Source organism: Pelodiscus sinensis, chromosome 2 (genome assembly GCF_052426305.1).
Source record: "Pelodiscus sinensis isolate ZL-2025 chromosome 2, ASM5242630v1, whole genome shotgun sequence".
Classification (NCBI taxonomy): domain Eukaryota; kingdom Metazoa; phylum Chordata; order Testudines; family Trionychidae; genus Pelodiscus; species Pelodiscus sinensis.
This window is the reverse complement of record NC_143053.1, coordinates 205,648,303-205,675,157: the sequence shown is the minus strand read 5'-3', so window position 1 is coordinate 205,675,157 and position 26,855 is coordinate 205,648,303. Positions and strand designations below refer to the sequence as shown.

General features: G+C 42.6%; 1 long non-coding RNA gene across 2 annotated transcripts in view; it reads left to right on the top strand.

Annotated features, from left to right (window-relative positions):
* LOC142827328 (uncharacterized) overlaps window positions 1–26,855 on the top strand; it is a 143,886-nt gene that overhangs the window by 91,583 nt on the left and 25,448 nt on the right. The window contains exons 2-3 of one of the 2 annotated variants that reach the window (XR_012902015.2): window positions 21,710–21,867; window positions 25,797–26,026. This is a non-coding gene — a long non-coding RNA (uncharacterized LOC142827328). Of the gene's footprint in view, window positions 1–21,709; window positions 21,868–25,796; window positions 26,027–26,855 lie in introns of those variants that run through there. The other variant, XR_012902014.2, reaches the window with a different exon arrangement.

Below are 26,855 nucleotides of genomic sequence, written 5' to 3'. Positions count from 1 at the left end.
TTTTTTCCTTGGATTATTTAAATGTGTGCAGTTATGTTGTTCTTCTTGTCCAACATAAATCTGATCATCAGCATCTGTATTATGAAATAAACTGACTGATCTAGAATCTAACATGAGAATTTAAACAGATGCCTATAAAACCAAGGTTGTTTTAAGTCCTACACAGATGTACAACTATTCATCTTTGAGTATATCCTTGAAGTTCTGTATTGAAATGTTGTCATTTCCCCCTTCACATCTCATAAACTTCCTCTTGTGCCTCCCTATTAAATATTAGCTCCAGCCCAGGATTCTCAACTTGCTGTTTCAGCTTTCTTCATCTAAACTTAGCGGGGCTGCTCTTTCTCACCACAGCTCTGTCTTTTGAGCCACATTCAAAATCAGTAGGCAGGGAGAAACCCTGACAAAACTCCTCTTAACGTATCCAGCTTTGCTTCTTTTTTTTTTAGTTAATTGATGGTATCCGGCACAATCAATGTAACTCTTTCTCAAAGTAATGTAGTTCCAAGCAGTATTCCCTCTAATTTTTCCATGTTCAGAATAAATTTTATGTGCACCATGACATGTGCAGATGTGCACCATCAATAGAAACACAGGCTACCAGCTGCGAGCAGTTATGCGTGCTCTGCTAATCAGCTGGGTGGCATTTGAATCTCTCATGGGTGGCTTTCCAAATGCTCAGTTTACAGATAATACTGGTTCTAATTGTAGGCCATTTACCTGGGTTATTTTCTTGAGCACTGAGAATGTAAGTAAAATATTGTGCTTATATGAATTTTATAAAGCAAGAGTAAACCTCAGAACTACCTGTGGAACTTGTACTTCCCGGTGAACCTAGTTCAGGGGTCACATCAGGTCATGGAAATTGTATGGAGGGCCATGGGTGCTCACAAAACTGGGGTTGGGGGCTGCGTCTAGACTGGCATGATTTTGTGGAAATACTTTTAACAGAAGTATTTGCGCAAAAGCATCCGTGGCCAGTCTAGACGCGATTTTGCGCCAGAAAGCCCCGATGGCCATTTTAGCCATCGGGGCTTTTTTGCACAAAACAGTTCTTCCCTGTCTACAATGGCCCTCTTGCGCAAGTAGTCTTGTGCAAGAGGGCTTTTTCCCAAGCGGGAGCATGAAAGTATTTGCGCTGAGGCAAGAAGTTGAGGTATGGCATGGGGCTCAGTGGGGCTCAGTGGTGCAGGCTCCAGGCTGATCTTACTTCCTCAAGCAAAGCCCTGAAGCAGCAGTATGGTCCCCTTCTGGCTGGCTCCTACACAGAGTTGCAGCCACCCAATTCTGTAGGTTGCTCCTTTGCCTCTACAGCTCCCATTGGTTCCCAGCCAAAGGGAGTTGCAGGGGTGGATCCTTGGGGCAGGCACATTGCACAGAGCCCTATGGCTGCCCCTTCACATAAGAGCAAGAGGAGGACAGGCTGCTGCTTCCAGAAGTTGTGGGGAGCTGGGCAAGCCCCAGACCCCACTCCTCAGTAGGAGCGGGAGGTCCAGATTAAAACAGCTGATGGCTTGTATGTGACCCATCCTTGACCTAGTGCAATCCTTGTTACATTAGTGGAACTGGCTTGAGCTGCAAAATAAAGACGTTAATAATTTCCAAGCCAGAATAGTAAATTGGTTTCATTCTTGGATTTCATGGCTATGAGGAAGGGGAAAAAAAAGAATATGAAATAAGAACAAGTCAACTTTAAATTCATTGCTGGCATCTTTAACTTGCACATGTGTCTGGCAAACATGAAGCACTTGTTACCTGAAACCTAGTAGAATCATGGTACTACACATTTAGTATAAAAAAATTCTTCCACCTTATTAAAAGCTGCTCTGAAGTTGTTAGAAAATCTGGCAAGTTCAATGGCAAAATGTAATCAGTGGGCCGATTATACATTCATGAACATTAAAAGAGGTTACTGAATGGGTACATACTGAAGAGATACAAGCAATGAAAGGTCTCCAGTTCTCAAAATCACTTGGACATTTGACTTTACAAAACATATTTCCACCCATAGTACCAGCATATAGGCAATTTCTCAAAAACCTCAGTATCAACAGAAGCACTCTGGCCAAATATTCTGTGCTTTCTCCTGCTAATGTTTGCTTCCCCATTTATCATAAGACAGAAAGTGAGTGGGGTCAGCATTAATTTAATTCCCCTAATCTTATCAGGTTCTAAATGCAGATAAATAAGAAACTCATTTTATTTCATTAAGGTAATTCTTTTAATTTAATTTCATATTCAGTTGATGTCTGCTCATGCAGAGTAAGTGTCCCCATCCACAATGCAGTGAATACACGAAATGCTGAAGGTCACTCAGAGGTAAACTTGGAATTTTGTACTAGATTTTATGCACCCAGCCTGATTTGGATTTTGAGGGACATTGTACAATTTAAGTTTTTGTAACATTGCCCCCAACTGTGCCAAATCTAGGCATTCACACAGCCCATCAAGATGTGACTCTAAAGAATTCCACTGCAGTGAAAAGATTCCAAAGTACCAGAAGCCCCTCTCCAGATCATAAGATAAATAGGAAGACTTTAAAGCAGAGGTTTTCAAACTGTGGGGCACACAACCCTAGAGGCACATGGCAGAACATTTTGGGTGGCTCATACCAGTCCTGTGAGGGGAGTCCCAGGCTGGCTCCCACAAGGGGCAGGGAAGGAGCACCACCCTTGTCCCCTCACTCACCTCAGAGGTCACCCAGCCCGTGGGTCAGTATCAACATTCGCTGTGTCCACACCCACTTCTGCTTCTGTGGCCAGCCTTGGCTCCACTCCCAGAGGCTGTCTCACATGCCTTCCCTCACTGGGAAAGACAGAGGGGGAAGGGCAGAGGGGCAGGCAGCAGCTGGAGCCTTTAGAATTGCCATGGGAGTGCTATGCAACATGCTCTGAGAGCCAGGGTGGGGGGCACTGGGTGCCCCAGCCCTGTCCCTTCCACCCAAGGCCCTGCCCTTTCTGGGAGCACAGAGCTGGGTCCCCCTTCATATTGCCCAGAGGACCGACGATCCTGTCAGCTCCCGTGGAGGCAGGTATTGGTCCTGCTCTAACCGGAAGCCTGGCTGCAAGATGGAAGCAGCCTGCTGCTGATGAAGCCTTGGCTGTACCATTGATACGTCTCCGTGGATCTGAAATGTCCAGGGTGTAGGTAACTAATCAAAGTTGTGCTAAGATCTCGGTTAGGTTTATGAGTAGGCTATCCTGTGTCCTTAAGCATGTGTCTTGTTTGGGTTAGGAGGCACAACCAAAAATTGTAACTCAAAGGAATGGCTCAACTCAAGGCTCAACAGCCCACTGCATTAAAGGTTCAGTGACACTTCTCACCAGAGCAGCTGTAGCGAGTGAATTACAATACTAGGTGGAGTGCTGTGATCCTTCTGAGTTGCTCTTTAACAGCACGCATGATCAGGAAGAGTGCTTTTAAAATGGCCTCTTTGTCTTTTGCTCTGGCTGCTGATGTGTTCAAAGGATCCACGCTGTGGCCTCAGCTGCCTCAGTGCTCCCTACTAGAATGAGAAGGTTCATGTGCACACACTGGATTCTTAAAACGACTACCACCACCAGATCCTTCCACCTTTTAACAGCTGTGAATGGCACATACCATTGGGATGTCAGTTTTCTGTCTTCTGAACAAGGTGGTACCTCACTAACAGAACAGTTGTGGGTTAAATCACAATGTCTTGATCAAATTCCATCTATCTTTAAAATTCCCATCTATAAAGTGCTTTGGGATTCTGGTGCTTTCAATGTAACTATAAGGCTAGCTCTTTAATTTCACGGAGAGCAACAAACATTACTAAATGTTGCCGGCCGTGCTTCAGTTCTGCATCGCAATGTACGAAGGTCAATTATTTTTCCAGATACACTGGTGATCAAAGTGAAATCTCCTGGTCTCAGGGACAAGGTTAGCACCAAGTTAACAAAAAGCAACTCTTGGGCTATGTTAAACCAGGACACCTGAAACAGCTGCAGGATGTGAAGAGGATGGACAGATGTCATGGAGCTCAGTTGTTGTAAAAGCAATTTAATACTTTTCTTATTTTTATTTTTGTGTCCCCTTAACAGTTGCCAAATACCCGCCCCAACTTATGCTCTGGCTCTTATGCTGTGCTTGACATGCACTGCTAGCTGAAAAAAGAGCAGACCCTCATCTGGTGTCAATTGTCATAGCTCTATTGACTTCAGTTGCCCTATGACAATTGGCACCAGATGAGGCTCTCCCTCCACCTCCAAAAACAGGGAGAGAGCATCACAATATCTCATCATCAAGCATAGACATTTCTTCCTCTCTGCATTTATAACTGTGTCAATATTGCACTTGAGTAAAGTGATTTTTATTGGGTTTATTTTTCCAAACCTCCTGTTGTCGAGAGAGCACAAAATAGAAGGGTTATTTAAAGCTGCCTGCTTAAGTCAACCTCTACCCATTGGTGAGAGAGGGATATTTATTCTGAGGATAAATTATCTGTCACTACTTACAGCAAAATCTCTTTAACTTCTCCTGAAACACTAGGTCCTATGCACATGTGTGAAAGAACACTGAACTGGATGGATCACTGATCTGATCCAGCATGGTGATTCCCTATGTTCCCAGATATATTTGGAAAGGTTATCTTGAAAATCAGCTTGTCCGTCTAACCAGATTCGTATGTACCTGTTATGGCAGACAACACCAGCAGGCACTGTTATAGGTAGATGACAGAATATAGGCTGAATCTCTTTGGTCTGGGACTCGCTGGTTCAGCAACATCTGTGGTCTGGCAGGACCACAGAGCCCCAGACCAGAGAGGCAGCCTTGGGGCTGTGGAGTGCTGGCAGCCCTGTGGCTGGCCACGGAGCTCCAGAGCAGCAGAGTACCAGTGGCCTAGAGCCTCGGTGGCCTAGAGCAGCACAGCCCTGGCAACTCTGGGGCAGCGGAGCCCTGAGTGGCCCAGAGCAGCTGAGATCTCGCAGCCCCGGGGCTTCAGGATCTGGCAACATTGGGGCAGTGGAGCCCCAGCAGCCCTGGAATTGGCCGAGAAGCTAGGAACCCAGTGTCCCAGGGACAGGGGAGCCTGGCAGAAGGGCCAACCTCCCCTGGTCCAGCATACTCCCTCCTTTGGGACCAGTCAGGTCCCAAAGGTAACTCACCAGGGAGGGTCCAACCTGTACTAGAATTGGAAGGGACCTCAAGAGGTCATCAAGTCCAGTCCCCTTCCCTCACAGCAGGACTCAAGAGCTATCTAGATCATCCCTGACAGATATTGAACTAACTCACTCTTCAATATCTCCAGTCATGAAGATTCCACCACCTCCCTAAACAATGTATTCCAGTGCTTAACCGCCCTGACAGTTTCTAATGTCCAACCTAAACCTCCCTTGCTGCAATTTAAGCCCATTGCTTCTTGTCCTATCATCTCCCTTCTCCTTGTGACTCCCTTATAGGTACTTCAAAACTGCTATCAAGTCTCCTTCCAATCATCTCTTTTTCAAACTAAACAAATCCAATGCATTCAATCTTCTCTCATAGGTCATATTTAAAGGTCTAGAAAACATTTTTCTTGCTCTTCTCTATTTTCTCCACATCTTTCCTGAAATGTGGTGCCAAGACCTGGATACAATACTTCAGTTCAGGACTAATCAGCACGGAGTAGAGCGGAAGAATGACTTCTCGTGTCTTGCTCACAACACTCCTGTTAATGCATCCCACAGAATCATGTTTGCTTTCTTTTTTTTTCCAGCAGTGTCACACTGTTGACTCATATTTAGCATGTGGTCCATTGTTATCTATAGATCCCTTTCTGCAGTACTCCTTCCTAGATAATCACTTTCCATTCTGTATATGTGAAATTGATTGTTCCTCCCTAAGTGGAGTAGTTTGTATTTGTCCTTACTGAATTTCATCCTATTTACCTCAGACCATTTCTCCAGTTTGTCCAGATCATTTTGAATTATGATCCTATCCTCCAATGCACTTCCAATCCCTTCAAGCTTGGTATCATCTGCAAATTATGTGTGTGTACTCTGAATGCCATTATCTAAATTGTTGATGAAGATACTGAAAAGAACTGGTCCTAATACTGATCCCTGTGGAACCCCATTTATTATGCCCTTCCAGCATTAATGTGAACTATTAATATTCCCTCTGGGTATGTCTACACTACAGTGTTATTTTGAAGTATCTTATTTCGAAATAGCTTATTTACACACAAAATGCATTTCGAAATAGCATTTTGCAATTTCAAAATAGCACGTCCACACTGAGTGGACTCTGAATTGCATTTAAGGCTGGCCAGAACCAGTTCCAGCAGGGCTCCAGGTCAGGACTTACTGTGTGGGGCTGCTGCCTGAGGCTATCTGAGGTCTGTGCTTAAAGAACCGCGCCCGCCTCCCCCCTCCAGCCAGCCAGTTCTCAGGTTTCCCTGCTTGCTTGTCTACCTTGATAAGGGACAGCAAAGCATTTTTCTCTGCATGCTTTGGTTGCCCTCACTCAGGACACCATAGCACTCTTCAACATGGAGCCAGAGCTGCCCCTGGGCACTCTGGTGCTTCTCGTGGATGCATTGCTGAGAGCCTGGCTGCACTTTCTGCAGGCTGCCATCTGGGAGGTCCATCAGGAGGCTGTCAGTATCCAGGAGGCCCTGAGGGAGAGCTTCCACCCTGAGGAGCACTAAGAGACATCCTGGTCTGCCCCACTGGGGGCTTGTGCCTCATTCCTCCCTCATGTCCTTCCACTTACCCCTCCCTAAGCCCCCTTCCTGATGTCAAATAAAATACACGTATTTTCATGAACACAAACTCTCTTTATTTAACAAACTGGGTGGGGGGAATGAAACTCTGGTGAGACTGGGGAAAGAAGGCAGGAGATGGGAGAAGAGAGGGTGGGAGAGGGGAGGGGGAAACCTGGAAGGAGGGAGCTGGAAGGGGGAAGCAAGGGGAAGAAGAGGAAGGGGAAGCTCAGGGGTGGGGGGGTCTTCCCGGACCAACTTGATTGTCATGCAAACCTGCTCCTGGGTTCGCATGTGGCCTTTGCTGGCCAGGATGGCAGCTATCCTGCCATAGATGGCTGCATTCCTCCATCTAGTGTGGAGATCATGGATGTTGGGGGCATCCCCCCCAAACCTAAATAAGGTCTATGATCTCCACCCTGGACCAGGAAGACACCAACCTTCTCCAGGCCCTGGCAGGCTCCTGGGAGCTGGCAGACTGCTCCTGGGGAGCAGTGGAGGGCTGGCTGCCAGTGGCTTGCTGGCTCATGTTTTGGGGCCACTGGGTCAGGGGCAGTGACTGCTGGCTCTGGGCTGGCAGGCTTGGAGCTGGCACAGGCACTGTGGCCAGAGTCTACCCCTTTAAGGACTCCAGGGAGGGGGAGAGGGAAAGAAGTGTTCTTATTTGAGGCTGGAGTGGCCACCAGGGCACCCTGGGAAGGCTGGAGGCCCCCTATTTCGAAATAAGTGTCTACACAGCACTTATTTTGAAATAGCTATGTCAAATTTGTTGTTATTCCTCATAGAATTAGGTTTATCAAATTTGAAATAAGCACTCCGCCATTTCAAATTTATTTTGAAATAGCGATTTGGCTGTGTAGATGCTAGGAAAGTTATTTTGAAATAATGGCTGTTATTCTGAAATAATTTTGCTGTGTAGACATAACTTCTGAGAATGGTTATCCAATCACTTATGCACCCACCTTATAGTAGCCTCATTTATGTTGTACTTCTGTAGTTTATTGAGAAAAGGGCATGCGAGACTGTATCAATTGTTTTACTAAAGTCTAGGTATATCACATCTTTTGCTTCCCCTTTTATCCACAAGGCTTGTTGTCCAATCAAAGAAAGCTATCAAGTTGGTTTGACATAATTTGTTCTTGTATAATTATCGAAGATCTTTTTCACAGTGTGTAAGCAAATGTTCAGTCTTGGAAAGACATGCTGTTTTGTTCCACAGTAGAGTCAATGGTCTTTTGAGGAGCTGCTTTGTGAGTAGCAGAAGAGATTGTTCTCAGTCTTATTTCTAATTAGTCAGTCCTGGAGACAGAGTTGCTCTCTTAAAAGTGGGTATTGTTGGCTTTAGATCCCCAAAAGAGAGTATTCCTGCATGCTGTTTATCCATCTTTGTTCCAGAACTGATGTTTTATTTACTCATTCTCAAAGTACACTTGAATGTATCCAGACTAACCTTCAAGAGCCAAGATATCTATAACTATTCTGCACAGGGATGATGCTGATGTCCAAATAAGGATGCTGGTGTCAGAAGGAAGAGAATTCAGCACTATTTATCTGAGTATCTAACCAAGGTCTTTATTAATGTCAACTAGTTAATTGTAAAGCTAATTATAAAGGAAAGTGCTAATTGCTAAGAAAGTAGACCTAATTCATAGGTGATATGATTAACTATCTGTTGCTCAGGAGTCTAAGATAGCATTAATTTCCTTAGCAAGGAGGAGGTACAAATTAGAGTAGTTGTAATTTTTACATCCTCCTTTTAGTTGTTTTTCTTATTTTATGCCACAGAGCTGGGAGGAACAAGTGTATGAGATCCACCAGGCTAAGTAATTTTAGTGGAGCATATTCAGAAAATAAGTATAGAAGTAGAAATTACATACCACAAATTAGGATTGAGACTAGTTTGATATATGATAGAAGAAAGTGTAAATTACACAAACTTAGACTCACTTAAGAACTTGGCTCAGTCTTCAGAGTGCAAGAATTAAACAAAGAAATCATGAGCTTCATACACTGTTTCCTCTTAATGCAATTAGAGTCTCTCAGGCTATGTGGAAATTGCTAGTTTTTTAAAGACCAGCCTGCATTTAATTATGTCAATAAACTCTATAGGCCTGTCTATCTATTAGACAAAACATTGTTGCCATTGTTTCTAATATAATGTTTTAAATTTATTTAAAGGACAGAAGAAAAGGAGTTAAAACCATTGCTCTCCAAGCAGAGTTTAGATTAGGATGAAAGAGTGCTAAATCCACCAATGGCTGAGCATGTATTTTCATTGTCTCATTTCTCAATTTATTTATTTATTTTGCCAAACTACAACAACAAAAACTAGCAACATAAATAACTCATACTAATAGCACGGGGAGGGGGCACATTCCTGTGTTTTGGATTTTGGGCCTGTCAAAGCTCAGGGATGAAATTCCAGGTCATACAACTAAGAGTAAACATGAAACCTACTAGAAGCCAGATACAGGCTGGACCTTCCTGGTCCAGCACCCTCAGGACCTGACCCATCCCAAATGAGGAATTTGCTGGATCAGGAGAGACTGCCGCCAGCCTGCTGGGACTCTCTGGGGATGGAACTCCCCAGCCCCCATGGCTCTGCTTCTCCCCTGCTTGGCCAGGGGTTCCTGGGATGGGACTCATTGGCTGCTGGTGGCCCTACTGCTGCCACACTCTGCTGGGGCTTCTCGGGGATGGTGCTCCGTGGCAGTCCTGCTGCTGCCATACCCACCCAGGGCTCCCCAGGGACAGGACTCCGTGGCTGTGCAGGGATGGTGATCTGCAGGGATGGGGCTCACTGGTCCTGCTGTGGTCCCACCTGGCCAGGGCTCTCCAGTGACAGGGCTCACCAGTCCCAAAGGTGGGGCTCCCCACCACTGGAATCCTGACCAGCTCACGCTCCCAGGTGCCATCACTCTCTGGTCCAGCAGCATCCTTGATCCTGCTGGACCACAGATGTTGCTGGACTAGGGAGTCCCAGATTTGGGAAGGTCAACCTGTATATGGTTTCCTATCTTTAGAGCAGGAGTTGCAGATAAGAAAGACCCACAGTCAAGGAAGCCTTATTGTCCATAGTAGCCAGGAAGGGCTATCAAAGGGGAAAGGTGTACTCCCTCCCTTCTGAGCAGATGAAATCTGGGGAAGCGTCTGGTTAGTACCAGTAGTTTGAGTCCCTTTGCTTCCTGTTTTGGCATTCCCGTTTGAAAGTAAAGCCAGCCCTGAGGGAAGGGTCTTGGACTGAATGGCTGTTTGGAGTTTTACTCTAACTTTCCCAGTCAGTGAGCTTGTGCACTGACTTTCAAGTGTGATTTTCCTCATTTTTATCTAGTCATTCAGACTTCCCTTTGGTTATGTCTACACTACCACCCTAGTTCAAACTAGGGTGGTAATGTAGGCAACCGGAGTTGCAAATGAAGCCCGGGATTTGAATTTCCCGGGCTTCATTTGCATAAAGCCGGGCGCCGCCATTTTTAAATGTCCGCTAGTGCGGACTCCGTGCCGCGCGGCCCTCTGTCTCTTGCATTGTTCATTGTTCCTTTCTCTTTCTTGCTTTCTCCTTTTCTCTCTTTGAAACCTAGAATACTCTTTCCTTTCATTTCTGCATCTTGTTACTCCTTTTTGTTTTCCTCCATAATCCATCCTTTCTGAAAATGGAGGAAAAAAATGGAGAAAAGATTAGCTGCCTCCATCCCTTTAAGCCTCTCCTTTTCCACTTTCCTTCTTTCACAGCTCCTCCAGCCTGCACTCTTAAAATAGGCCTCTAAAGGATGAAGTCCTTCAAGCTGCCTACCTCACCATGTAATCCCTACTTGCTGTTTATGATCCATAAGGTTGCAGGTGGGGATGGAAAGAGATTTTACTTGAACTGCCTCAGAATGTCCTTGAATTTTCCCTACCATCAAGAAGAACCACAGCATATTTATTTGTCTTCTGAAGCCTGATCCAAAGCCCTCTGAAGTCAGAGAGAACTTTGCCATTGATTTCAGCATGCTCAGATCATGCCAGGTAAGAATGTTGCTTTTTCAATTTGATCTACAATATTAAAAGTCCGTTACCTTCATAGCAATCACAAGATTATGCTGTTTTAAGAAGTACAAACAATATATCATTCCCATATGTCCTCCAACCTGACCACATTGTGGAGTAATTAATGCACACTGCCCAACAGCTTGCAAATGGCCAAACTGAGTGTGTTTCATTAAAGCTTCAGAAGAGATAATGTTTAAAGGGAACCTCTTGGAAGTTGAGTTGTTTGGAAGCTTATTCTGTTTGACACTGGTAAAAGGCGAAAGCCCCTAGTTAAAATAAAATGACAGCTGTTTATATAAGCAGATCCTGGTTATTTTAATTATTGCTTTTGGCAGGATACTAAAAGCTTAATCTTTCCTAAATCCTACAGTAATGTCTGCTGGCTAGAGGATTCAGTAACTCTGGGGAAAAAATCATTCAATACCTATGTAAAATGCAACTATGCACTGGGGCAATGTAGTCCAAGATCGTTTCACTTGGATGAAATTGTAAAATTGTCATTTACTAATACAGCTACATGTCTAGGAAATATGAAACTTACAAATCTAATTTCTACAGCATAATGTTGTTCTTTTTTTCTTCAAGAGAATGTTAGGTCTTTTAACAACATCAGGGCTCGTATATTTCCTGGTGTATGCCGATTATTTCAGCATAATTTGCTCAGCTAACTCTTTAAAATGACAGCTATATACAAAACCAAAAATCTACTATATATTTGAGAGTTTATCTGTCTGTACAAGAACTTCTCCTACACGGTAAGAGTTAGGACCATCAGATTTGGTAAGTAGCTTCCTCTTATCATACTTTAAAGCAAGATAAGAGTTTGGTTGTGCCAGGAAAATGGGATGTGCCAGGAAAATGGGATTGCTTCTCATAAAACCACACAGAAAAGAGACAGAATCACCAGGCAGCTAGAAGGGGCTGGCTGGGGGTGTGCCTCCCCCATCTGGGACTGAACCACCTCCCAGGCACCTTTTATGGAGGAAGGGAAGGCTGAAACTCCCCTTTCTCAATTTGTACCGGAACACTGTATGTTCTTGTTCGTCAGGGAGTGAGGAGAAAGTTCAGTTTGCTGCATACTTCACTCTGGTTGAGGAGTACAGGGGACAGACGAACCTGCCCTGCCCCAGTTGGGGGGGGGGGGCATGTACCCCTCCCCTGGCTGTGCCTGCTGGAGCTGCAGTGGCCATGGAGAGGTGATTCTCACCTGATCCCAGGCTGCTGCGGTGAGAGAGGGTTGGGATAGTCTTCTCTCCCTGGGGCAGCCTGCATACTGAACTCCTCATCTCCAGCCCCACCCCAGAGTAATGATTTAAATGAATCATGTACACTTCCATTTTGTTTTCCAAAACACAAACATTATTTAAGCACATAAGAACGGCCGTACTGGGTTAGACCAGAGGTCCATCTAGCTCAGTAGCCTGTCTGCTGACAGTGGCCAGTGCCAGGTGCCCCAGAGGGGGTGGACTGAAGTCAATGATTTGTCTTGTGCCATCCGTCTCTAGCCTCTGACAAACAGAGGCCTGGGACACCATTCCTACCCCCTGGCTAATAGCCTTTTATGGACCTAACCTCCATTAATTTATCTAGCTTCTCTTTAAACTCTGTTATAGTTCTAGCCTTCACAGCCTCCTCTGGCAAGGAGTTCCGCAGGTTGACTACACACTGTGTAAAAAACATCTTTAGCTTATTAGTTTTTAACCTGCTGCCTATTAATTTCATTTGGTGTCCTCTAGTCCTTATATTATGGGAACTAATGAATAACTTTTCTTTATTCACATTCTCCACACCACTCATGATTTTATATACCTCTATCATATCCCCCCCCCCCAGTCTCCTCTTTTCTAAACTGAAAAGTCCCAGTCACTTTAGCCTCTCCTCATATGGGATCTCTTCCAAACCCCTGATCATTTTAGTTGCCCTTTTCTGAACCCTTTCCAAGGCCAAAATATCTTTTTTTGAGGCGAGGAGACCACATCTGTACATAGTACTCAAGATGTGGGCGTACCATAGATTTATACAGGGACAGTAAGATATTGTGTCTTATTTTATATCCCTTTCTTAATAATTTCTAACATTCTATTTGCCTTTTTGACCACCACAGCGCACTGTGTGGACGTTTTCAGAGAGCTATCCACAATAACTCCAAGATCTCTTTCCTGATATGCCATAGCCAAATTGGCCCCCATCATTTTATATATATAGTTGGGGTTATTTTTTCCAACATGCATTACTTTACACTCATTCACATTAAACTTCATTTGCCATTTTGTTGCCCAATCACTCAGTTTTGTGAGATCTTTCTGAAGTTCTTCACAGTCTACTTCTGTCTTGACTATCTTAAACAGTTTAGTATCATCTGTAAATTTTACTACCTCACTGCTTGCCCCTTTTTCTAGATCATTTATGAATAAGTTGAATAGGATTGGTCCTAGGACTGACGTTTGGGGGACACCACTAGTTATCCATCTCCATTCTGAAAATTTACCATTTATTCTTATCCTTTGTTTCCTGTCTTTTAACCAGTTCTCAATTCATGAAAGGACCTTCCTTTTTATCCCATGACAATGTAATTTACACAAGAGCCTTCGGTGAGGGACTTTGTCAAAGGCTTTCTGAAAATCTAAGTATACTATATCTACTGGATCTCCCTTGTCCACATGTTTGTTAACCCCTTCAAAGAACTCTAATAGATTAGTAAGACATGATTTCCCTTTATAGAAACCATTTTGACTTTCATCCAACAAATTATGTTCTTCTATGTGCCAAACAATTTTATTCTTAACTATTGTTTCGACTAATTTGCCTGGTACCGACATTAGACTGGTAATTTGCCTGGTACCAACGTCTGTAATTGCCGGGATCACCTCTAGAGCCCTTTTTAAATATTGGTGTCACGTTAGCTATCTTCCAGTCAGTAGGTACGGAAGCCGATTTAAGGGATAGGTTACAAACCACAGTTAACAGTTATGCAATTTCCCATTTGAGTTCATTTAGAACCCTTGGGTGAATGCCATCCAGTCCCGGTGATTTGTTCACATTAAGTTTTTCTATTTGTTCCAAAACCTCCTCTAATGACATTTCAAACCAGGACAGTTCCTCAGATTCATCTCCCACAAAGGACGGTGCAGGTTTTGGAATCTCCCCAACATCCACATCCGTGAAGACTGATGCAAAGAAATCATTTAGCTTCTCCGCAATGGCTTTATCGTCCTTGATTGCTCCTTTTGTGTATCAATTGTCTAGGGGGGGACTCACTGTTTTTTTAGCAGGCTTCCTGCTTCTAATGTACTTAAAAAAACATTTTGCTATTATTTTTTGAGTTTTTGGCTAGCTGTTCCTCAAAATCTTGTTTTGCTTTTTTTTATTACAGTTTTACACTTAATTTGACAGTGTTTATGTTCCTTTCTATTTATCTCACTGGGATTGGACTTCCATTTCTTGAAAGATGCCTTTTTGTCCCTCACTGCTTCTTTTACATGGTGGTTAAGCCACGGTGACTCTTTTTTAGGTCTCTTACTATGTTTTTTAATTTGGGGTATACATTTAAGTTGGGCCTCTATTATGGTGTCTTTAAAAAGTTTCCATGCAGCTTGCAGGGATTTGGCTCTTGTCACTGTGCCTTTTAATTTCTGTTTAACTAACCTCCTCATTTTTGTGTAATTTCCCTTTTTGAAATTAAATGCCAGAGTGCTGGACTACTGAAGTGTTCTTCCCACCATAGGAATGTTAAATGTTATTATATTATGGTCACTATTCCCAAGCGGTCCTGTAATGGTTATTTCCTGGACATGATCCTGCACTCCACTCAGGACTAAATTGAGACTTGCCTCTCCCCTTGTGGGTCCCTGTACCAGCTGCTCCAAGAAGCAGTCATTTAAGATATTGAGTAATTTTATTTCTGCATCTCTTCCTGAGGTGACATGTACCTCGTCAATATGGGGATAGTTGAAATCCCCCATTATTATAGAGTTTTTTATTTTGGTAGCCTCTCTAATCTCCCTTAGCATTTCAATGTCACTATTACTGTCCTGGTCAGGTGGTCGATAATATATCCCTACTGCTATATTCTTATTATTGGAGCATGGAATTACTATCCATAGTGATTCTATTGAAAATGTTGATTCATTTAAGATTTTTATTTCATTTGATTCTATGTTATCTTTCACATACAGTGCCACCCACACAGCCTGTTCTATCCTTTCGATATATTTTATATCCCGGTATGATTGTGTCCCTCAGATTTTCCTCATTCAACCAGGTTTCTGTGACACCTATTATGTCAATCTCCTCCTTTAATATAAGGTACTCTAGTTCACCCATCTTATTAGTCAAACTTCTAGCATTTGTGTAGAAGCACTCAAAAAAATTGCCACTGTTTATTTGTCTGCCCTTTCCTGATGTATTAGATTCCTTTGTATGTGGTTGTTTGTCTGCTCTTGCCCCTTGATTGTCCTCTCCCCTCCTCTCTTTATGACTACAGCCTAGAGAATCTCTATCAATGGATTTTCCTTTAAGAGAAGTCTCCCACCGATTTACGTTCTTCTCCGCACCAATCGGCTTTCCCCCATCTCCTAGTTTAAAAACTGCTCTACGGCCTTTTTAATGTTCAATGCCAGCAGTCTGGTTCCACCCTGGTTTAGGTGGAACCCATACTTCCTGTATAGATTCCCCCTCTCCCAAAAGTGTCCCCAGTTCCTAATAAATCTAAACCCCTCTTCCCTGCACCATCGTGTCATTCACACATTGAGACTCTGCCTGCCTACCTGGCCCTGCGCGCAGAACTGAAAGCATTTCTGAGAATGCCACCACAGAGGTCCTGGATTTCAGTCTTTTTCCTAGCAACCTAAATTTTGCCTCCAGGACATCTCTCCTACCCTTTCCTACATCATTTGAATTAAGGACCCGAGCAATGCTGGTTAAATCTTTTAGTAATATATATTTATAATATGGACAAAGTGACATAAGTTGCTCTGATTAGTTAACAGTGAAGGATCCTAACATGTATATCAAGGGAATTTCAGTTCAACTGTATTTCCATGCTATCAGACTCCGCTTGAAGAGTTGACACAGCATAGCAATAAGCTACAACAGGCTATGCATTTGTGGGCTGCTAGCTCATGTTGTGACAGCATCCTGAGGCATAAAACTGCTACCTTGGGTCCGTACCAACACCTGCTGAAGCCTATAAGAAAAAATGACTTTGGTGGATCAAGACTTTTAGTTTTATTACCTTGGAGTTGGAAAGTGTGTTTTAAAAGCACACAAACTTCTATGGGAATGTTTGTTGGCATTTTGAGGAAAAAGTGAGGATTAAAACTGGCATTTTACCCTTTCATTTCCTTCTCCTCCTTAACCTCCAATGCCTTTCTTAACCCTCTGCCCAAACAAGATGCTTTTAATATATTCCCTTCCTCGGTCCTCCATCAATGAGACATAGTAAATGAATGGATAATTTGTATGTTTCAGTGAGGTGGTACCGTTGGGACTTGGAACTAGCATTGGTGGTTTGAAATGAAAAATTGCAATTCACACAAAATGAAATGAACATGTCTGATTAATTTTGAATTTCAAGGTGACTTTTTGTTTTATTTTGAAATTTCCCGTTAACATAAATATGTTATTAAACCCACAGGTTTGTTTTTTTCCCCAGCAAAAACTTTTACTGTTGACAAAGTCCAATTTTTGTAGTTGGACAGCTTTAAGTAAAAAATGTGCATATTTGCTCTTGGCTTCTTGTGTTGCAATGTGTATCCTCACCAGGAGTGTTTGCACTGATTGTCCTGCAGTGTGGGGCATGGTAGGATGGCTTCTGAAAGCCAGAACAGGTAGACACAATGTCAGTATAGACACTGTGTTGCTTATGTTGACTAATTTCATTGACTTTTACTCTACTCCAATCATGGAGGAGGTGGTGTTCAGTTGGCATCATAGGGGTGCAGACTGGCCATGGTAAGAGCCATGCCACAGGCAGCTGTGGGAACCCACAGATCCTCCACATACGCTGGGCATGAGGCCCAGGAAATGGGCACATGAGCAAGTGGGGCGGGGGAGGCTGCTCTTGGTGCTTCCTCTCCACAGCTGCCTGGCCCTGCACAGCTCTCATCCTGGCTGGGCTGTGAACATAAGAATGGCTATACTGGGTCAGAGCAAAGGTCCATCTAGCCCAGTATCCTGCCTGCCAACAGTGGCCAATACCAGATGACCCAGAGGGAGGGAACACAACAGGTAATCCTCACGTGATCCCTCTCCTGCCACCTATTTCCAGACCAACAGAGGCTAGGGACACTATTCCTACCCATCCTGGCTAATAGATTCATGGAGGTTAGGTCCATCAATGGCTATCTAGCTCTTTTTTGAACCCTATTAAAGTCCTAATGTAACAGGGTGAAGCAACACCGTCACCAGCCGGGGACGGAGGGATCGTCCGCAGCTGTGGAAGCCGCGGGTTCAGCCCCGACGGTGCAGGGGAACCGTCTTAAAGTATGGTCTTAATGCAAGAGAACACAACTCATGTCTCTTCAGAAATTGCAACACCCAATGAACACACAGTAGTACCTGACCAAAACTGGAAGATGATTTCTAGAAGCTAAAAGTGCCGTTGCAGAAAACAAAATCATATACACTATGTATGACAGATTTGGTAAGAGTAGAGATGTGCAACCTTGTGTCCTGGCAACATTCCATCTTGGATTAAAACAGAATGGTGTGTGACTACTGTATTCAGCCTTGTAGGTGGTTCTATTTTGGTGGTGGGCGTAGTGGTCCCTCCATTATATATTTCACAGGGACATAGAGATGTAATGAGTGTTTTCAAATTACTTTAGGGATCTCTTATGAAAATGTGATGGAAGCTTTAAAACATATTCCACATGTTCATCTGAAGTACTTCTGAAAAACAGAATACTGTATAACTACAGTTTTAGAAGCCAGATTGGGGTCAGTACTCAATAGATTCTTTGACTGAATAAAGAGAGAAATGGAAAATTAAAATTGTAGACATAAAAAAGGAAGCTGGAGTAAGTTATTTTTAATCAAAACTGACAGTCATTAAAAATTGAGTGTTTCTTCTAAATGTCTTTGGGGCTATTGGATACAGATCTTTTAACATCTGTGGATATAGTCATAGCAGTATTTAGACAGATACCATTTCCCCCTAAGGTTCAAGACCTGAGCACTTCCTAAAAAGAGACATGGCTTCCAGCATTGAACTTAAAACATTTGCCAGGCTTTAATGCATGCCAACACTTGGAGTTTAAAGCATGACTCTAGTATCCTATGTTACAAAAGGAAAAATGCATTCATTTCAATTGACTACATAGCAATACACTATAGGGTGCGTCTAGACTATACACTATAGGGTGGCAAAAACTTGCCAGCTGTCTACACTGGCTGCTTGAATTTGCGCAACAGTACTGACTTTGTATTGTACAAAATCAGTGCTTCTTGCACAAATACTTTCACGCTCCCGCTCGGGGAAAAAGCCCTCTTGCGCAAGAATATTTGTGCAAGAGGGCCAGTGTAGACAGGGAAGAACTGTTTTGTGCAAAAAAGCCCCAATGGTTAAAAAGGCGATCAGGGCTTTCTTCCGCAAAATCGCGTCTAGACTGGCCACAGGTGCTTTTGCGCAAAAGCACTTTTTGCACAAAAGCATCCATGCCAATCTAGATGTGCTTTTGCAGAAATACTTTTAACGGAAAAACTTTTTCGTTAAAAGTATTTCCGCAAAATCGTGCCAGTCTAGACGCAGCCTATACAGTATAACCTTGAGGCTAGAATCTCTGCAAATAGCCTATTTTTGTTAAACCTGCAGTTTTTCCTTTTGAAGTTGTTTGAAAGTAGTAAACATTCATGATATAGAGGTCAAGGCAGAGGTTTGTGGTTGTTAAAATTTCTGTCAGTTATACCATGGATAAATTCAACTACTGCAAGCATGTAACCCATATTTTGAAGTGGAAAACTATAACTCCCTGTCCATTTGTTTGCTCAGTGCAGAACGGTAGGGCAGGGGTGTCACACCCTCATGTTATATGAACAATAGCTTATGAATATGCATAACTCAAATAGACTTTAGACAAAATGTATCATGTAACATATCATTTGTAAAGTTATGACCTGCTGAATGTAATATAATCTACTTCTGTGCCTGTATCATTCTTGTATCTGAAGTTAGAAATGTGGATCTGTTTATAATTCTAAATGTGCTAACAAGGGCCATCACTGATAATCTGGAAATTTAATGGCCCAGTGCTCAAGATAAAAATCTGTGAATGTTTTTGTTTTTCTTGTAAGCAAGAACATATGACAGGTCACCTGATGTTGGAACCCATTTTGAATCTGGTATTTTTCCATTCAAAGTGAGTAAAGTTTGAATTGAGCACAAAGAATTCCTGCCTTGGGAAAAGGGATATAAAGATGGGGAACCAAGCAGTAGGTGGTAGTTGCCAGATGCTGGGAGACCCCCACTTGACACCCAAGATGCCTACTGGAAATATCTAAGACAGAATAGGGGGAAGGATTTGGCCTAAGCTCGGAGCCTGCTTAGCTTATAAAAGAGATGATTAGAACAACTGCTAGGGTAAGACTTTGCATGTAACAAGTTTCTTACCCATGTATTAGGATTAGCTGGTGTGTTTTGTTTATTTTGGCTTAGTTATTTACTTTGCTCTAACAGATTTATTTGGCCATGAGCTTTTCGTGAGCTAAGCCCCATTTTATCACGGCATCTAACAAAGTAGGTCGGAGCTCACAAAAGCCCATGCCCAAATAAATCTGTTAAGCTTTAAGGTGCTAAAGGACCTCTTGTTGTTTTTGAGGATAAGACTAACATGGCTACCCTGCTGATACTTGTTACTTTTATCTGTCTTTTTTCACTTGCAGTCACTTAAATCCTTCTTTGTATACTTAATAAAAAACACTTTTGTTTATTATCAAACCCAGTGTAAATATTTGTTCCCTGGGGGTGGAGCAACCACTGTGCATATCTCTTTTTCACTGATAAAGCGGGTTGACCTTATGAGCTTTCTGTGTAAAACTTTTATACTGATTAAGGCTACATCTAGACTGCAAGCCTCTTTCAAAAGAGGCTTTTTCGAAAGATACTTTTGAAAAAGCTTCTTTCGAAAAAGAGCATCTAGACTGCAATCTCTTCTTTTGAAAAAGTGAGCCGCTTTTTCGAAAGAAAGTAGCCAGGCAATCTGGATGCTCTCTTTTGAAAAAGCCCTGTTTGCATTCAAGAACGCCTTTTTTCGAAAGAGCACTTTCGAAAAAAGACATTCTTCCTCGTGAAATGAAGAGTACCGCCGTCGAAAGAAAAGCCACGTTCTTTTGATTTAATTTCGAAAGAACGCGGCTGTAGTCTAGACACAGGTGAAGTTCTTTCGAAAAAAGGTTACTTTTTTCAAAAAACCCTGCAGTCTAGACACAGCCTAAGATGGATTTATTTGGGGGTTTGGTCCTCTTTGGGGCTGTAAACAGTCTTATAGCTGAGCCCTCCCAGAGCTGAGCTGGTTCAGCATCTGTGTTACTCTGCAGGGGAAGGGAGGGACCTGTTACCCCAATTCTGTGCCTTGGCTAGGGGAGACCAGAGCTTCTGACGGAGCAGAACAGGGTGGTGGGGTGCCCAAGAGGGAAGGCAGGTGATCTCAGTGGCAATACTAGCACATTGGGTGTCAGTCTCAAAGGTGCCCCTGTAGTCAACCCCATACCCAAAGGGTATTAAGGTAACTTTATGCCAGCATTTTGTTTCCCTCATCCTGAGGCTGCCTAGGTACTAGTGCAGGAGTGGGCAATAATTTTTGATCAGGGGACACTTCAGAAATTTTTGAAGTGGCCCTAGACCATCCCATAAGGGGTGGGGCCTCAAGTGGATGGGGCAGGCCAGAACACTTCTGTGCTTCCCCACCCATAGACCCTGATAGGTCTGAGGGTGGGGAGCATGCAAAGTCTTTGCTGCCCTCTCCTTGGGAGAACTGCCAGCTGTTCAGAACAGCTGGCAGCTCCCTTTAGGTACCCATGCCCCTAAAGGTGGGAAAAGACTTTGCATGCTCCCCCTGCTGCCCTCAGATCAATCAGGGCCTGGGGAGGGGGAGCACATGAAGTCTCTCAGTCCCTGCCCCCACCCTGCAAGGGAGCACCGTGCTTAGTCAACCACCAGCTCAGCAACAGCTGGCAGTTGACTTTAAGTGCTAAGCCCTTTGCAAGGCTGGAGGAGTCTTCATGTAATCCCTCCTCCCTCAAGTCCTGATTGTCCTGGGATAGGGGTGAGAGCAAAGTCTCCTCCCACCCTGTCCCTGTCCTGTAAGGAGTGTGCGGTACCAATCAATGCCTGGGGTTGTGGGGGAACAGCAGGTCCTCCACGGGCCGGATCAACTCACTTGGTGGGTCGAATCCATCCCGCGAAGGCTCTTTTGCTCACCCCTGTGCTAGTGTGACTCTCAGCAAAACTTAGGCCAGCTTTGAGTCAGCTCTAATTTGTGTCTAGCTGCCTGTGGCCCCAAGAGCTGTTCCTACAGTGAGGAATGTGCCAGAGGATAGATACAATCTGGACATGCCTCTTTTATCCCTGTAAAAACCCCTACAGTAGGCTTAGTAGGTGTGGCACAGAAATGCTAACCTGGCTGTAATTTACCCCAAATTTTTCTTGTATAGCATGTTGAAGGAGGCCAATTAAGCTACTTCTACTAACCCTTTGAACTACTGAATGATGGATGCACCATTTTAATTTTCCCAAGACGCTGTGTCTACTAAATGGGATAATGTCAATAGAAGGATTAACTAAGTATTACAATGGGATAAATGTCTCCTAAGAACTGTGGGAACATAATATCGTCTCTATCAAGTAGCACATCGCTGATTGTGGGTCATTCTAAAAAATGTTCTCCTCTCCAATTAGAATTCTGCAATGAGTAATTTACTAGCTTATCAAAAATTTGTAGTTCATTGGCTTTCTGTTCTTATGTGTATTTCCAGGGCTCGACAATCTGTGTAATCTACTTGCCCGTGGCGAGTAGAATACATCCCGGAAGAGCCAGGTTCAGGCGATCTGTGCATGCGCAGAACGCTGGACAGTACATCTGGCAAGTGGGGCTCGCAGCGGCTCGACAAGCCCTGAATATTTCTTCGAAAGGGTACGTCTATGCTGCACACTTATTTTGCAATAAATTATTCTGGATGAAATACTCTGAAATAGCTTATTTTGCAATAGTGCATCAACACTACAGGGAAGCCTTGAAATTAGTCCAAGGCAGGTTCCCCTAATGTGGCTGCACTACCTTGATTTTGAGCCCCAGGAAGCACTAGAGAATAATTATTTTGAATGGCCCTAGGGAGGAGCTTAAATAGGAGCAGTGGAGCATCCACACTACAGCTATTCTGAAATAGCTATTTCAGAATAGGCATTGTTCCTTGTGGAATGAGGTTTATAGAAGTTGAATAAGCCATCTGTTATTTCAAATTTATTTTGAAATAACAGAATTGCTGTGTAGATTCTCGCATTATTATTTCGACATAAGTGTGCTGTGTAGACACACCCATAGATAGTTTTAAGTCTTTAACAGCAAAGTGAAACAATTATTTTCAGCTGGAGACTCTTTTAATCATTTGAAAAAGGAAACACGATTACATTCTAGCCCAGAGTGACACACGGTTCTTCAAAAGGTGAGTGTGTTCTCCAGCTCCCCCTGCTGGGAAGCCCTCTTGGGACATGGAAAAAATTATTAATGAAGAAGGGAAAGAGTTCCGCTTGCTGTCCAACACACCTTCCACAAGTACTCCCAAGACAGGATTGGATCCAATTCTATCGTCGGTTATATAGATGCAACTTCCTACAAATTGCCAATGAGAAAAGGAGCTGACAGCAAAAGGGAGCCTCTTGTCAGTGTAAAAAGTGTTCTCAAATGTTAGGCGAGGGCCAAATCCTGGACCCAGTGAAGTCAGTTTTTTGCTAAATACAATTTAGCTAGTGCTCAGACTAGTGTCAGTTATCTATGCTTAAAACTTTAATAGGAACATGGCAGGTAATAACCTTTTCTTAACATTACACTTCTGTGAGGTACAAAATAGCTTGACTAGGAGTGAGCAGAGAGGAGTTCTGTTTTCAGTTGTGCCACAGTCCACTGAGCCTGATTCTCATTATACTAAGCTACCTTTTGGTTGCTCTGGCCACTGGCTCCTAAATAGTTGGGAACAGCTACTCTTCAGCCACTGCACAGTTAACAGAGGGCCTCTATGTCAGCCTTGCTCCCAGACCCTGCAGCAGGGATATAGCTGAAGTACACTATGGGTATTCTCTGCTTCAAAAGGTCCATAAGTAATCAAAGAACAGTTATAGCTGGGCCTTGCATAGCTCCTGAATATGACAGCAAAGCAATGGTTTGAAGCCACTACTTCACCTTCTAGTGCCCTGTCCCATATACAGTAACAGTAACTGAGAGAATGAGACTTACTATTAGGCATTAGGCAAATAACTTAACCTCTCTCTCTTTCTCAATTTCCTTATCTGCAAAATGGACATAGCAATCTTATAAAATGTGCCTTGAGATGTATAGATGAAAAAAACCCCAGTGCATCAGGAAGTGCTAAATATTTGTTATATCTTTTGTCTGCATCTGGCCAGTTGTGCAATCTTATACAAAAAGAAAGGGCTTTTTTCAAAACACTATTCTGACCTCAGATGGAGATTATATTATGCCCTGAAGAATGAAGCCTGATATTCCTGTAGCTTGAAATCTATCTATGGCTCGTTTAAATGCAAATGCTTTTCTTTTTAAAGGTTGTGTGTTGATTTTACCTAGAGTGGAATTTACTATCAATTAAGATAAGGAGTTCTAACTTTTTTTCCTAAGTAGAAAAATACATGAAATACAAAATCATGCACCAAATCCTAAAAATAGATATAAATAATTATACAGACCATATGTTTACCTACAATTTTGGCAGAGGAGAAATAAATATCCCCTTGCTTTTCAGCAGATAGCCTAATTCATGTGCTATTTATATATTGTATTTGTATGTTTCAAGCTGTGCAAAGCACCATTCAATTATTATTGGTTTTCCCCAGTCCCTGTGCACATTTACATAATAAATTTTAGAAATTCATCAGTTGTTCATGATATATTGCATGAAGATATACACTTTCTTCACTTGAGGCCATAAGAAAAATACACTCTAACCTTCTGGTGCCACAAAAGTATCCTTTCAATAATCAGTAAGTCCGCAGAGATATGTTTTCATGATATTTTAGGGAACTCTTTAATTTCTGAAATATTGGGGAAGGTACAAACAGGGTTCCACAAGTTTTTCCAGCTATTTTTTTCCAGTTGCTTTTGACACTTGAGACCAAAATGATGCATGAATTATTAGAATATGTTGTTCTTATTCACAATGAGGCCTGACCGTTTTGAAACTTACTACTCTGTGTCTGTCTCAGCAGTATGACAGAATACCCCCAGTTTAGTCACAGAAGGAAATGAATATGTTGTTTGTTGCAGTGCTGATGTTTAAGGAATACATTGCATAATCTGAGGGTTGGAGCATGGATCTAAGTGATCTAAATCCTTTGCTGAAAGTTAAAAATGCAGTAAGTGCTTTGCTGGACTGGGACCAAAGTGTTCAGCAACTTGCAAGATTGAGCACCAATAGTGACATACACAGAACCTCTTGACTCAGATGTCCTGGTGATTGACATGGAGTAAACCTAAGTAGACGCTGCTTTTCTTTACCCTCCTTTCACTCCTTTTCTTGGTAGGTCACCAGGATCACAAAAAGGGTACAAACCCTTCTCTGAGGAAAGTGGCAGAAATCATTGAATGATCCCAGAAGCCAGTACAAACTGAGGACTCTTTCTAAATGGGTTTGAAATCAGCAAAGCCAGTTTTAAAACCAGCAAGAGTATCAACTCAATGGGAGATTGTCTAGTCTATTTCTTGAAACCAATTCAGTAAAATAAAACAATCTTGAAACCAGCTCAGTTTAAAAAAAAAAAAAACAACCACACAGATTAGGCTCCCTCATGCCATCTAAAAGTGGGTTTGTGCTGCAGCTCAGATCAGCTTAGTTGAACCTGTTTATAAACCAGTTACAAATTTCCACAATGTTGGCAAGTTGCTAAACTGCAGATTATATCATTGTCCAGATACCTACCCAGTAAATCATAGGATTTTGAGATGACACCACTAACACAGTAGTGGTATGTACTCTGTTTTTCACAAGATTTTGGTATTTGGCAACTGTGAGGTCAGTAGCAGAGTGACTTTGTGGCTTATCGTTGTTTTGTATGGTGATGGCGTGGCTGGAAGTGGGCCACAAGTTCCCTTAGCAACAAGGGCAGGATAAATGACACACACTGAGTCACCACTGAATCATTAAGAGATTTCTGTTTATAGATTTTCGAATAATAATAGGGAGGGCTCCAGGTGAGCATTTTAAAGCTTTTGCAGCATTTGCTGTGGTATTCACACTATTAGGGCTTAAAACACCATGATCCCAGAGACTGAGTGAGCCAGGACATTGGAACAATTTGCACAGTGGGGTCACTGAGAGCCACTGAACCAAACTGAACCCAATATATGATGGAAAGCACTTTGAGTCAGAGCATGCAACAGTACCCCTAGTCCCAGCACATATGTGAGTGAGACTTTTCTATTGCTTGTTTTAAGCATCAGTCTTCTCTGTTTCTCTCTGTTCGTATTTATACATGTATACAAGAAAAGCAAAAAGACAAGGAGTGAAATCCAGGACTCGTTTTAATCCTGGAAAAGCTCCCATTGATTACACTGAGGCCAGGATTTCACTCATGGTTCCTGCTTAAGGAATTTACAAATGAAGAATTGAATCCCTGAAACTGTATTTCCTGCTGCTAATAAGAGTCCCATGGATGATCCACTCGAGATGGTAAGAGTTTAGAGGAGTCTAGCTCATTTATGTCAAGCTGAAATGAGTGAAAGTAATGAAGGGAAGGACTGAAAAACGCTAACAATAGGAAGATGTGGTTGCATATGTAGGTTCATTGCGTGCATGTCTTGAATAGTATCACTGCTTCATTTTTTTCCATTTCCAGGTCTATGCTGGAAGTAGAAGCTCTGGAATAAAGCACATTTTCAATGCATCTGTTTTACTTATGTAATTAATCTACTCTCAAATCCTTACCATCCTATTTGAAAAGTAGCAGTGATCTCATTGTATTAGAGGGTCAATAAAGAAAAGGGTCCATTCCACATTAGAAAAATGAATTGTAAATCAGCAGTTTGTGTTTTCTCCTGAAACAGAATAAACACTGTTTGGACTTGAGGACCAGTGGAGAAAAAGAGGTTTATTGCCAATAAACTTTTATGGGGTTTTACAAAGACATACTTGTAGCAAGAGATGGTCATTTTACATAGCATAAAGAATATTGGTTATCAGATTATCCTTCTGAAGCCAGTTCTTCAGTGAATTCATTGTTGCTATGATCTCAGTCTTTGACACAATCCTTTGAATATCTAAATGTAGCTTGGGCAGCGCCATTCGTTTCTTATTCTTAAGACAGCTCAGGTCTATGAACATCTTAGGGCAGCAAGTGAGGAGAGGAGTTTAGAAGCAGTAGACTTTTTTGCTAAATGCATGTTGATGGTAGCTGTGTGGTATTTCACCACCATTCTGTCTAGAGATCAATTAGCCTCTTTTAGCAATCCTGTAGCCTTTGGGAAGAAGGGTGAAAATAAGCATAAAACCTGTTAGTCTTGGCTCTCCTTTCTGTTGTTAAATTAATGAATTAAAATTCATTGGGGTTAGCGGAGGGATCCTGGTGTCATGCAACCACATCTCTGGAATTCAGACTATATCGGGGCTTCATTGCTCATGAGGTTTATATGATATGGTTGAGTTAGCATGAACAGACCATGTTATTTGGGAAATGCTTAGAGCTTTATACAACACTGACTTCAGTGACAATGTAATGAATGGGAGTACAACAAAATGTTATGGTGGTGGTGTTTCTAAGACCATTCTCCCTGTGTTTTCCTTTGACACTTTCCTAGTCCCTGTGTATTTGTACTGACAGCCAGGGATGATGACAGCATACTTCTGTATAACAAAAGCATACAGCATATTTCATCATCTAAGCCTAAGGAACTGTTTT